Below are 11,939 nucleotides of genomic sequence, written 5' to 3'. Positions count from 1 at the left end.
TCAGAGAGAAGAGCGGCCAATGTGACGATCTGGCTTTAAGTCGATTCGATAACAAATGACGAAAACGGACGGATTTCTCAGGTTCTTACTATATATGAACACTTTTCACATTCTTCCGTGCAACTTGGCTGTTAGTCCTCTTTTCATGCAGAATTTTAAGGTCCTAGTGTGGCGTCGCAACTAGTGCGAGCGCACAGTTTTCTATCAAATATTTACTGTGAAATGTAGACAGACTGTAAAGTAGCCATCAGATTAGCATATGTGCTGTAGCGGGCAGATTACCGGTGTCCGTTCGTCTGACGTCACGACCATATGGCATGTCTGTACCGTGAGAATGTAAGACCTGTGCGCTAACTAGCCGCGTGTATAACGTGGAACTTTCATCTTTAATAACTTCTAACTGAGGAACCTGAGGAAATTAAAAGTTAATATACTAGTTTCTGTTATGAATAAAAATAAGTCATCCAAATTTGAGCTTTGAAACCTGCATATTTTGGAAATTAGAAAAATCTTACAGAAAACGCAAATTTCTACAATTTTCGAGTCTAAATAAATACCATTATGTATAGATCACCTTCAGTGACCATCCAACTATGAAACAAAATCACCTTCCGTGCTTTTGTATTTATTTTGAGAATTTTACTTTTAGAAATTCACCTATAACTTTGTTAAAACCATAAATGTTTTGAATTTTTGTGAACAGTTATTTTATATGAGTAGGTGAGAGTGAATGAGTGTGCCTGAGTGAATGAAAGAGGGACATTCGCCATTCTTTGCAAGTGTATAAAATCTAGGTTGGAACTCGCAAGTGTTCAGACGATGTAACCGTGGGAACAGAGTCGCCAGTGGTTCCCCATCTTAGTGAATGTCGGATGTCCAAGAGTGTATGGTATTGTACAAGCAGCCAGAACGTTCGCGAGTATTTAAATAATTTCTGGAAATAAAGTAAAGTCTAGTTTTCCTTTCGGTTTGTTAAATTATACAGTAAATTTTGTGTAACAAGAAATCATGACGTAAATGATTCAGAAGTCATGACTGGTGCGTGCTAGATTTTGGCGCGAGGCGCACCCAAAGAGTTAATTCTGATTGGCTGTGTGATGTGTGAGCCAATGAGATGCGAGGACGGTTAGCAGACTAGGAGAGTGAGTCGCGAGTGGATGAGGAGTCGCGAAGGAACTGTGATCGAGAAGAGACATGCTTGATGTGTCCTCGCGAATAATGTGTAAAATGAAGTCATAAAACGGCTTCATCGGTTCGGTACTGTGCGATTTGAGACTGGAAGAGTCCAGTAACGCGTAGTGTGAGTTTGAGCGAGTTGTGACTTTTCGTTCCGCGAAAGACGCGAGTAACTTTAATAATTAAAAGCGTGGCGGTACTTCGTAAACTTTTACTAAGTGCTTATGGCGAGCATTAACGTTAAAAAACGAACTATTATTGAACATCGACTGCAAACGTGTATGTTAGAAAATCGTCTGTGTTGCAGTTAAGTAAATTCCGTAACTTTGAAAGCTAATTCTGGCGGGGTTTGAGTGTGGATAGAATTGTGAACTGAACTTTCTTCAAACGTAGATTAGCGGGCTGATGATCAGGCTTCAAGACAATAAAGAGCTTAAATAGAATTACCAACTTCGCGTTCTCGTTTGAGTAAACAATTACTACCATTCCAATAACTCAATTTATTTAGGAAGATTGCTCATAGATTGTATTTCAGCAAACATGTATCGCGGCCTCCGGTGAGCGGCTATTAAATTGCAGTTTCTTCAACACTGCTTTTCTGCAATTTTTCCAGTAGCTGCTATCAGGAGAGGCGAGTGCAGCAACTACCTAAGAAACGAGGTAGGTGGATTTTCTTTCAGGGAAAGGAAACTGCGCGATAAGAGCCTGACCCGTCGCAAGTGGTGCATCGGCCGGGAAATAAAAATAGTAAATTCCAGTGAATTTCAAAAAAAAGCAGTAGTGACAATTACCGGACAATACAGAAGTGCTCGCTATGTGTAGGAACTGTGTAGCGTACAAATTGATATCACCACGTGAATAGGAAGGACAGTGAAAGTGTCCGTGAACTGTAATGTGTTGTACGGAACGGAAGAATTTTTCGGTGACTACGCGCCGATTGGAATAGCAGTCTACGACGGCGTCTGGCAGACGACGAGCTACGGAGACTACGCAGAGGCGACGACAGCAGTGGCAGTTGGCAGCGCTGATTCGAGCGGGGGCCCGGAAACTGGTACAGCATTGCAGTGTATGGTGAACGGACCCGCAGTTTCATCTAGCAGCAACGCAGCACGCCGAAGCACAAAGTTAAGTACAGTGCTTTTGAAAACTTTGTGTGTTTGTGGAGTCAAACTGAGAAAAATGGCTGAGTTTCAACCAAGTGACAAAAAGGCGGAACTAAGTTGTGATAGTGGGATGGAGACAGGGGAAAATGACCCCATGAATTTTAGTTTAGACGTGTCTCAACCCAATTTCAGTAGTAGTTTGACTGATTCATCCTATGTTAATTATAGTTTGGAGTCAGATCCAAATATGTCAGTGCCCAGTGAGTTACAGTTACCCATGCCGGTAGTTAATGTTCATAGGGACATTGTATCAGCAAATGAGGGGGCGAAGGATAATGTCGCCAGTATGCTGATGAATCTATTAACTAAGATGAACGTGTTGGATTCCAATATGTCAAGTAAGATGGATTCCAGTATATCAAAATTGGAAACTAATATGTCACAAATGGAAACTAATATGTCAAGTAAAATGGATTCAAAAATGTCTAAATTAGGATCTGATTTAAGTAATGAGATGACTAAAATGGGCGCTGATTTAGATTCCAAAATATCCGATCTCAGAGACTGTTGGAAGCAAGATTTAGCAGTGCTCAGTAGTAAAGTAAATGTTGAAATACAGCAGGTTAAACTAGAATGTACAGAAAATATTGTTCAAGTGCAAAGTGAATTGACGACACGAATCGAACAGGTTACTGAGGATCAACAGCAATTTAAATCCCATGTTGATGCAGAATTAGATAAAGTATGTGAGCACATAAAAGTGGTAGAGAATTCCAATGAAATTAATCATGCCGCCTTAGAATGTAAAGTAAATGATACCAAAATTCGGTGTGAGAAACTTGGAGAGCAAGTTGTAAATAAGGTCAATAATTTAGAGACTCACATAAGCCATTTCAGTGAAAGTGTGAATGAGCAACTTTGTGGGCATGAATGCAGACTAACCAAAGTAGAACAGTGTGTTTCTAACCATAGTGGTAGTATAATTTCCAGTGGAATAATTGAATATACCGAGGTTGCGTATGTTACCCACAGACAGTTTTTAAAATTTGACCCAAGTAAGAACATGCACCCCAGAGAATTTTGGAACGATTTTGAAGACGTTTTGCCGAAAGTATGGAGCGATAAACAAAAGATAGGCTTTATCACTTCAAATTTGATGGGAGAGGCCAGAGTATGGGGGAATTTAGCCTCTGAAAAATACGCGAAATTGTCAGAATTTAAATTAGCATTCTTTGAGGAATACTGGGGAAAGAGAAAGCAGATGGATGTTCTTAATCGGTTCTGGTCGGGAGAGAAGTATGACCCCAAGAGAGAGGGCATCAAACGATTTGTTCAAAGGTGGGTAACAACTCTGTCCTACCTTAGTAATAAGTTAGAAACAGAACAGATCATATTAGGGGTAGAAAATAAGCTACCGTGGAACTGGAAAACTAAGATCATATCTGCGCCCCGAGATAACATTGACAAGTTCGTACAGTATTTAGAAAGGGTTGAATCCGTCCAAAAAGAAGAAGAAAACATGAGGAGGGAGCATCGCCCGCCTGCTAGGCAGAATGACAATCGCGCGGATGTAAACATTAATAGGATGGGTGTTCAGAGAGGCGGCGGATACCGTGGCAGTTCACGTGGTAGAGGAAGAACATATGTTAACAGGTTCAATGAACGCGAGCAGTATGACAGCGGCCGACAGATGTCAGGAGGTGAGGCGGTCAGCTGGAGGCATAGTGATGACGCACCGCGCTCGGAAAACCATTAATTGTCTACGAGTGTGCTGGCGATCGTAGGCAACAGCGTTTAAAGTTAAATCCGCTGGCAAAACCAGTCATAAGAAAGCAGCCTGAACGACCACCTAACATAAATGTTGTTGCTACAAAATTTAGGGAGGATAACGTAAAACAGACAGAGATAGTAGCTTTAAGTCAAGTGGAGGTTAATGAACCAATTAACTGTAAGAATAATCATAAGAAGCCACTTATTGAAGAACTAAGTACTAGTTATAAGGGTAATAATCAGAAAGACATTATGCACAGTAAAACTAATGAAGAGCTGTCGGATAGGGGTGAGAACAGTAATAATGGCAGGGTTGTGACTGTGCTTGATAAGATAATTGATGTTGTAGATAGTTACGAAGAAGAGGATAGATTAGAGGAGGAGGTAGAGGTTAATGACGACGCCTTGGATAGGGTCGTAGAAAAGGAGGTTAATGAGAAAGAGGGGGAAACATTGGAAAAATGTTTTGACTTAGCAATAGTGGATAGGCTAATAGGAGCTGCCACTAGAATTGAGGGTGATAATAAGCATGAAATAAACCCTGTAAGTGTGAATGTGATTGCCACCCAAAAGACAGGCTTCGAAAGGAGAGAAATTGTGCAAGATTTATTGGAGGAAGCAGAACCCAAAATAAATAAAGAGTACTTAGGGCAACCGATAGTAGAGCTAAGAGTATTAAATGAACCAGTTAAATGTTTGATAGATACTGGATCGGAAGTCTGTGCAGTATCCCAGAACTTGGTAAATGAACTCCCTAACAGTAAACAGATTGTTAAGATGCCAGTAAGTGGCTTGAACATTGTAGTAGCAACCGGTAAGACTAAGAAGACAGTAAAACAGGAAGTGTTTCTACCCATAGCATTTAAGGAAGTAGAAATAAGACAGAACTTCTTAGTTATAAATGGACTGAGTGTAGACATATTGGTGGGGGCTGACTTTTTGAAAAAATATGAAGGATGGGTGAATTTTTCTACCAATGATGTTATGGTAAAAATTAAGGGGTAAAGGAAGTTAAGTTAAAGGGACAGTGCAGCAGGACTGACTGTCAAATGAAGAGAAATATGTGAGAAAAGGAGAAAGAATGAGCATAGTGTTTGGCTAGCTCGATATTAGGAAAAAGTGAGGCTACGAAGGTGAGTAAATAAAAAGCTTAATGTTGGTAACCAGAGGTGGCGTTTGTTGGTAAACAGAGGAGATGTTTGTAAACAAAAGGAAGTGAGGCTACGAATGTAAACAGAGCTGAGGCGACGTTGGTAACTCAGGAGGTGGATGTATGTTAGAAAGTATGGGTAACGAGGTTTCGCAGATTAGTAGGAAACGCTTTAACAAATACTAACCTGAGTGTGTGAAGTATGAGTATGAGAGTTGTAAATTAAACCCGAATGTGACTAGAGAAAACCTGATGTTGACAAGAAATTGAAGTAACTCCAGATATGTGAGATGAGGAAAGTACCCATGACATCGATTCCATTTTTGACCAGAGACACACAAAGCTCCCCAAGTTTGTCGTAGAGATTAGTATAAGGATTGTAGTGTTGATAAATGAATAAGTAAATATGTATTTTTCAGTGTTTAATTTATGATACAGGACTACAGGAGATTGCCTGGAGACAGAATTGTAATATTGATAATTTTGTGTATATTTTATATTGTTGTGTATTGTACAGGAACTGGAGAGTCACCAGTGCTGGCGGAGATTTATTATGTATTTGTGAACTATTTGTAGGAATTGTTTTTCTTAGTATTTCTTATGTAACCATAACTTGTTTGATTATGAGATGAAGAAGTAATTAAAGAGTAAATGTGCCACTTCGGTACTGCATTAGGAAAGTCAATTCACTTTTCACTTAAAAAAAAAAAAAAAAAAAAAAAATTTGAAAATTGTACATACTGTAAAGTAAATTTTATCAAAAATATGAGACTTTAGAGTCAAGCAGATAGCGCCATTTATCGCTGCTGTAGGTTAAGACGTAGCAGTTAGAAAGGGAACTGAGGCCAGCTGATGTTTCAGGTGCGCCGAAGTAAACAGAGGTGGTAGCACAAGACTTGAAATGGACCTCCCAAGCAGGACCCGGTCGAACTACGAGTGCTATCAAAATCTTAAGTGTAAGTGGTAAAAAAGTGACGCTCACCATAGCGATAGTAGTGTTAGTGTGCGTGTGACGTACATCAAGATAGTATTTAGGTTTGTTTTCTCTTTCAGGAATTTGTAAATAGAATTTTGTAATCTGAAAAATTTTTTTTTGAATGATGATAAAAGTGCATGTTTAGATATAAGATGTTTTGTAGGTCGTCAGCCCTAGGTATAAGTGATGATTGATGTACAGGAACTATAAATGTTAAATAGCTGTTTGAGTAAATCTTTAATAGAAATTTTTTTTAGAAAACTAAAAGTTTGTCATGAATGAAAAAATTTAGTTTCCTCAGGAGGTGTGTGGCGTCGCAACTAGTGCGAGCGCACAGTTTTCTATCAAATATTTACTGTGAAATGTAGACAGACTGTAAAGTAGCCATCAGATTAGCATATGTGCTGTAGCGGGCAGATTACCGGTGTCCGTTCGTCTGACGTCACGACCATATGGCATGTCTGTACCGTGAGAATGTAAGACCTGTGCGCTAACTAGCCGCGTGTATAACGTGGAACTTTCATCTTTAATAACTTCTAACTGAGGAACCTGAGGAAATTAAAAGTTAATATACTAGTTTCTGTTATGAATAAAAATAAGTCATCCAAATTTGAGCTTTGAAACCTGCATATTTTGGAAATTAGAAAAATCTTACAGAAAACGCAAATTTCTACAATTTTCGAGTCTAAATAAATACCATTATGTATAGATCACCTTCAGTGACCATCCAACTATGAAACAAAATCACCTTCCGTGCTTTTGTATTTATTTTGAGAATTTTACTTTTAGAAATTCACCTATAACTTTGTTAAAACCATAAATGTTTTGAATTTTTGTGAACAGTTATTTTATATGAGTAGGTGAGAGTGAATGAGTGTGCCTGAGTGAATGAAAGAGGGACATTCGCCATTCTTTGCAAGTGTATAAAATCTAGGTTGGAACTCGCAAGTGTTCAGACGATGTAACCGTGGGAACAGAGTCGCCAGTGGTTCCCCATCTTAGTGAATGTCGGATGTCCAAGAGTGTATGGTATTGTACAAGCAGCCAGAACGTTCGCGAGTATTTAAATAATTTCTGGAAATAAAGTAAAGTCTAGTTTTCCTTTCGGTTTGTTAAATTATACAGTAAATTTTGTGTAACAAGAAATCATGACGTAAATGATTCAGAAGTCATGACTGGTGCGTGCTAGATTTTGGCGCGAGGCGCACCCAAAGAGTTAATTCTGATTGGCTGTGTGATGTGTGAGCCAATGAGATGCGAGGACGGTTAGCAGACTAGGAGAGTGAGTCGCGAGTGGATGAGGAGTCGCGAAGGAACTGTGATCGAGAAGAGACATGCTTGATGTGTCCTCGCGAATAATGTGTAAAATGAAGTCATAAAACGGCTTCATCGGTTCGGTACTGTGCGATTTGAGACTGGAAGAGTCCAGTAACGCGTAGTGTGAGTTTGAGCGAGTTGTGACTTTTCGTTCCGCGAAAGACGCGAGTAACTTTAATAATTAAAAGCGTGGCGGTACTTCGTAAACTTTTACTAAGTGCTTATGGCGAGCATTAACGTTAAAAAACGAACTATTATTGAACATCGACTGCAAACGTGTATGTTAGAAAATCGTCTGTGTTGCAGTTAAGTAAATTCCGTAACTTTGAAAGCTAATTCTGGCGGGGTTTGAGTGTGGATAGAATTGTGAACTGAACTTTCTTCAAACGTAGATTAGCGGGCTGATGATCAGGCTTAAAGACAATAAAGAGCTTAAATAGAATTACCAACTTCGCGTTCTCGTTTGAGTAAACAATTACTACCATTCCAATAACTCAATTTATTTAGGAAGATTGCTCATAGATTGTATTTCAGCAAACATGTATCGCGGCCTCCGGTGAGCGGCTATTAAATAGCAGTTTCTTCAACACTGCTTTTCTGCAATTTTTCCAGTAGCTGCTATCAGGAGAGGCGAGTGCAGCAACTACCTAAGAAACGAGGTAGGTGGATTTTCTTTCAGGGAAAGGAAACTGCGCGATAAGAGCCTGACCCGTCGCACTAGCTCATGTCCAAGGCACCCAAGCCAGCTAAAAAGTCAATAATCGATACCTATAACTTGAATTGTACTACTTCTTACTGGCTATTACATCAACTTAGAAGCTTCATCTGTGTTCTACTATGGTGCTTTTAGTGTCTCCGCATACCGCAGCACGCGACATAGCTTTGCAGACGATAAGTACAACCGTTTTAGAGAGTAGAGCGCCCAATGTGACGATCTGGCTTTAAGTCGATTCGATAACAAATGACGAAAACGGACGTATTTCTCAGGTTTTTACTACATATGAACACTTTTCACATTCTCACGTGCAACGCGGCTGCTAGACCTCCTATCATGCAAAATCTTAAGTTCCTAGCTCATGCCCAAGGCACCAAAGAAGGGTAAAAAGTCAACAATCGATACCTAAAACTTGAATTGTACTACTTCTTACTGGCTATTACATCATCTTAGAAGCTTCATCTGTGTTCTACTATGGGGCTTTTAGTGACTCCGCATGCCGCAGCACTCGACATAGCTTGGCAGACGATAAGTACAACCGTTTCAGAGAGAAGAGCGGCCAATGTGACGATCTGGCTTTAAGTCGATTCGATAACAAATGTCGAACACGGACGGATTTCTCTGGTTTTTACTACATATGAACACTTTTCACATTCTCCCGTGCAACTCGGCTGCAAGTCCGCCTTTCATGCTGAATCTTAAGGTCCTAGCTCATGCCCAAGGCACCAAAGCCAGCTAAAAAGTCAATAATCGATACCTAAAACTTGAATTGTACTACTTCTTACTGGCTATTACATCATCTTAGAAACTTCATCTGTGTTCTTCTATGGTGCTTTTAGCGTCGCCGCATACCACAGCACGCGACATAGCTTTCAGACGATAAGTACAACCGTTTCGGAGAGAAGAGCGGCCAATATGACGATCTGGCTTTAAGTCGATTCGATAACAAATGACGAAAACGGACGGATGTCTCAGGTTTTTACTACATATGAACACTTTTCACATTCTCCCGTTCAACTCGGCTGCTAGTCCTCCTTTCATGCAGAATCTTAAGGTCCTAGCTCATGTCCAAGGCACCAAAGCCAGCTAAAAGTCAATAATCGATGATTACAACTTGAATTGTACTACTTTTTACTGGCTAGTACAGCAACTTTGAAGCTTCATCCGTGTTCTACTATGGTATTTCTAGTGTCTCCGCATACCGCAGCACGCGACATAGCTTTGCAGACGATAAGTACAACCGTTTCAGGGAGAAGGGCGGACAATGTGACGATCTGGCTTTAAGTCGATTCTATAACAAATGACGAAAACGGACGGATTTCTCAGGTTTTTACTACATATGAACACTTTTCACATTCTGCCGTAGAACTCGGTTGCTAGTCCTGCTTTCATGCAGAATCGTAAGGTCCTAGCTCATGTCCAAGGCACCAAAGCCAGCTAAAAGTCAATAATTGATACCTAAAACTGGAATTGTACTACTTCTTACTGGCTATTACAACATCTTAGAAGCTTCATCTGTGTTCTACTATGGTGATTTTAGTGTCTCCGCAAACCGCAGCACGCGACATAGCTTTGCAGACGATAAGTACAACCGTTTCAGAGAGAAGGGCGGAAAATGTGACGATCTGGCTTTAAGTCGATTCGATAACAAATGACGAAAACGGAGGGATTTCTCGGGTTTTTACTACATATGAACACTTTTCACATTCTCCCGTACAACTCGGCTGCTAGTCCTCCTTTCATTCAGAATCTTAAGGTCCTAGCTCATGTCCAAGGCACCAAAGCCAGCTTAAAAGTCAATAATCGATAACTAAAAATTGAATTGTACTACTTCTTACTGGCTATTACATCAACTTAGAAGCTTCATCTGTGTTCTACTATTTTGCTTTTAGTGTCTCCACATACCGCAGCACGCGACATAGCTTTGCAGACGATAAGTACAACCGTTTCAGAGAGAAGAGCGGCCAATGTGACGATCTGGCTATAAGTCGATTCGATAACAAATGACGATAACGAACCGATTTCCCAGGTTTTTACTACATATGAACACTTTTCACATTCTCCCGTGCAACTCGGCTGCAAGTCCGCCTTTCATGATGAATCTTAAGGTCCTAGCTCATGTCCAAGGCACCAAAGCCAGCTAAAAAGTCAATAATCGATACCTAAAACTTGAATTGTACTACTTCTTACTGGCTATTAAATCAACTTAGAAGCTTCATCTGTTTTCTACTATTTTGCTTTTAGTGTCTCCACATACCGCAGCACGCGACATAGCTTTCAGACGATAAGTACAACCGTTTCGGAGAGAAGAGCGGCCAATGTGACGATCTGGCTTTAAGTCGATTCGATAACAAATGACGAAAACGGACGGATTTCTCAGGTATTTACTACATATGAACACTTTTCACATTCTCCCGTGCAACTCGGCTGCTAATCCTCCTTTCATGCAGAATCTTAAGGTCCCAGCTCATGTCCAAGGCACCAAATCCAGCTAAAAGTCAATAATCGATGATTAAAACTTGAATTGTACTACTTTTTACTGGCTATTACATCAACGTAGAAGCTTCATCCGTGTTCTACTATGGTATTTCTAGTGTCTCCGCATACCGCAGCCCGCGACATAGCTTTGCAGACGATAAGTACAACCGTTTCAGAGAGAAGGGCGGACAATGTGACGATCTGGCTTTAAGTCGATTCGATAACAAATGACGAAAACGGACTGATTTTTCAGGTTTTTACTACATATGAACACTTTTCGCATTCTCCCGTGCAACTCGGCTGCTAGTCCTCCTTTCATTCAGAATCTTAAGGTCCTAGCTCATGTCCAAGGCACCAAAGCCAGGTAAAGTCAATAATCGATGATTAAAACTTGAATTGTACTACTTCTTACTGGCTATTACATCAACTTAGAAGCTTCATCTGTGTCCTACTATGGTGATTTTAGTGTCTCCGTATACCACAGCACGCGACATAGCTTTGCAGACGATAAGTACAACCGTTTCAGAGAGAAGAGCGGCCAATGTGACGATCTGGCTTTAAGTCGATTCGATAACAAATGACGATAACGAACGGATTTTTTAGGTTTTTACTACATATGAACACTTTTCACATTCTCCCGTTCAACTCGGCTACTAGTCCTCCATTCATGCAGAATCTTAAGGTCCTAGCTCATGTCCAAGGCACCAAACCCAGGTAAAAAGTCTATAATCGATACCTAAAACTTGAATTGTACTACTTCTTACTGGCTATTACATCAACTTAGAAGCTTCATCTGTGTCCTACTATGGTGATTTTAGTGTCTCCGCATACCACAGCACGCGACATAGCTTTGCAGACGATAAGTACAACCGTTTCAGAGAGAAGAGCGGCCAATGTGACGATCGGGCTTTAAGTCGATTCAATAACAAATGACAAAAACGGACGTATTTCTCAGGTTTTTTATACATATGAACACTTTTCACATTCTCCCGTGCAAGTCGGCTGCTAGTCCTCCTTTCATGCAGAATCTTAAGGTCCTAGCTCTTGTCCAAGGCACCAAAGCCAGCTAAAAAGTCAATAATCGATACATAAAACTTGAATTGTACTACTTCTTACTGGCTATTACATCAACTTAGAAGCTTCATCTGTGTTCCACTATGGTGATTTTAGTGTCTCCGCATACCGCAGCACGCGACATAGCTTTGCAGACGATAAGTACAACCGTTTCAGAGAGAAGGGCGGACAATGTGACGA

Source organism: Schistocerca gregaria, unplaced genomic scaffold (genome assembly GCF_023897955.1).
Source record: "Schistocerca gregaria isolate iqSchGreg1 unplaced genomic scaffold, iqSchGreg1.2 ptg000198l, whole genome shotgun sequence".
NCBI classification, from domain to species: Eukaryota; Metazoa; Arthropoda; class Insecta; order Orthoptera; family Acrididae; genus Schistocerca; species Schistocerca gregaria.
This window is presented reverse-complemented; position numbering follows the sequence as displayed.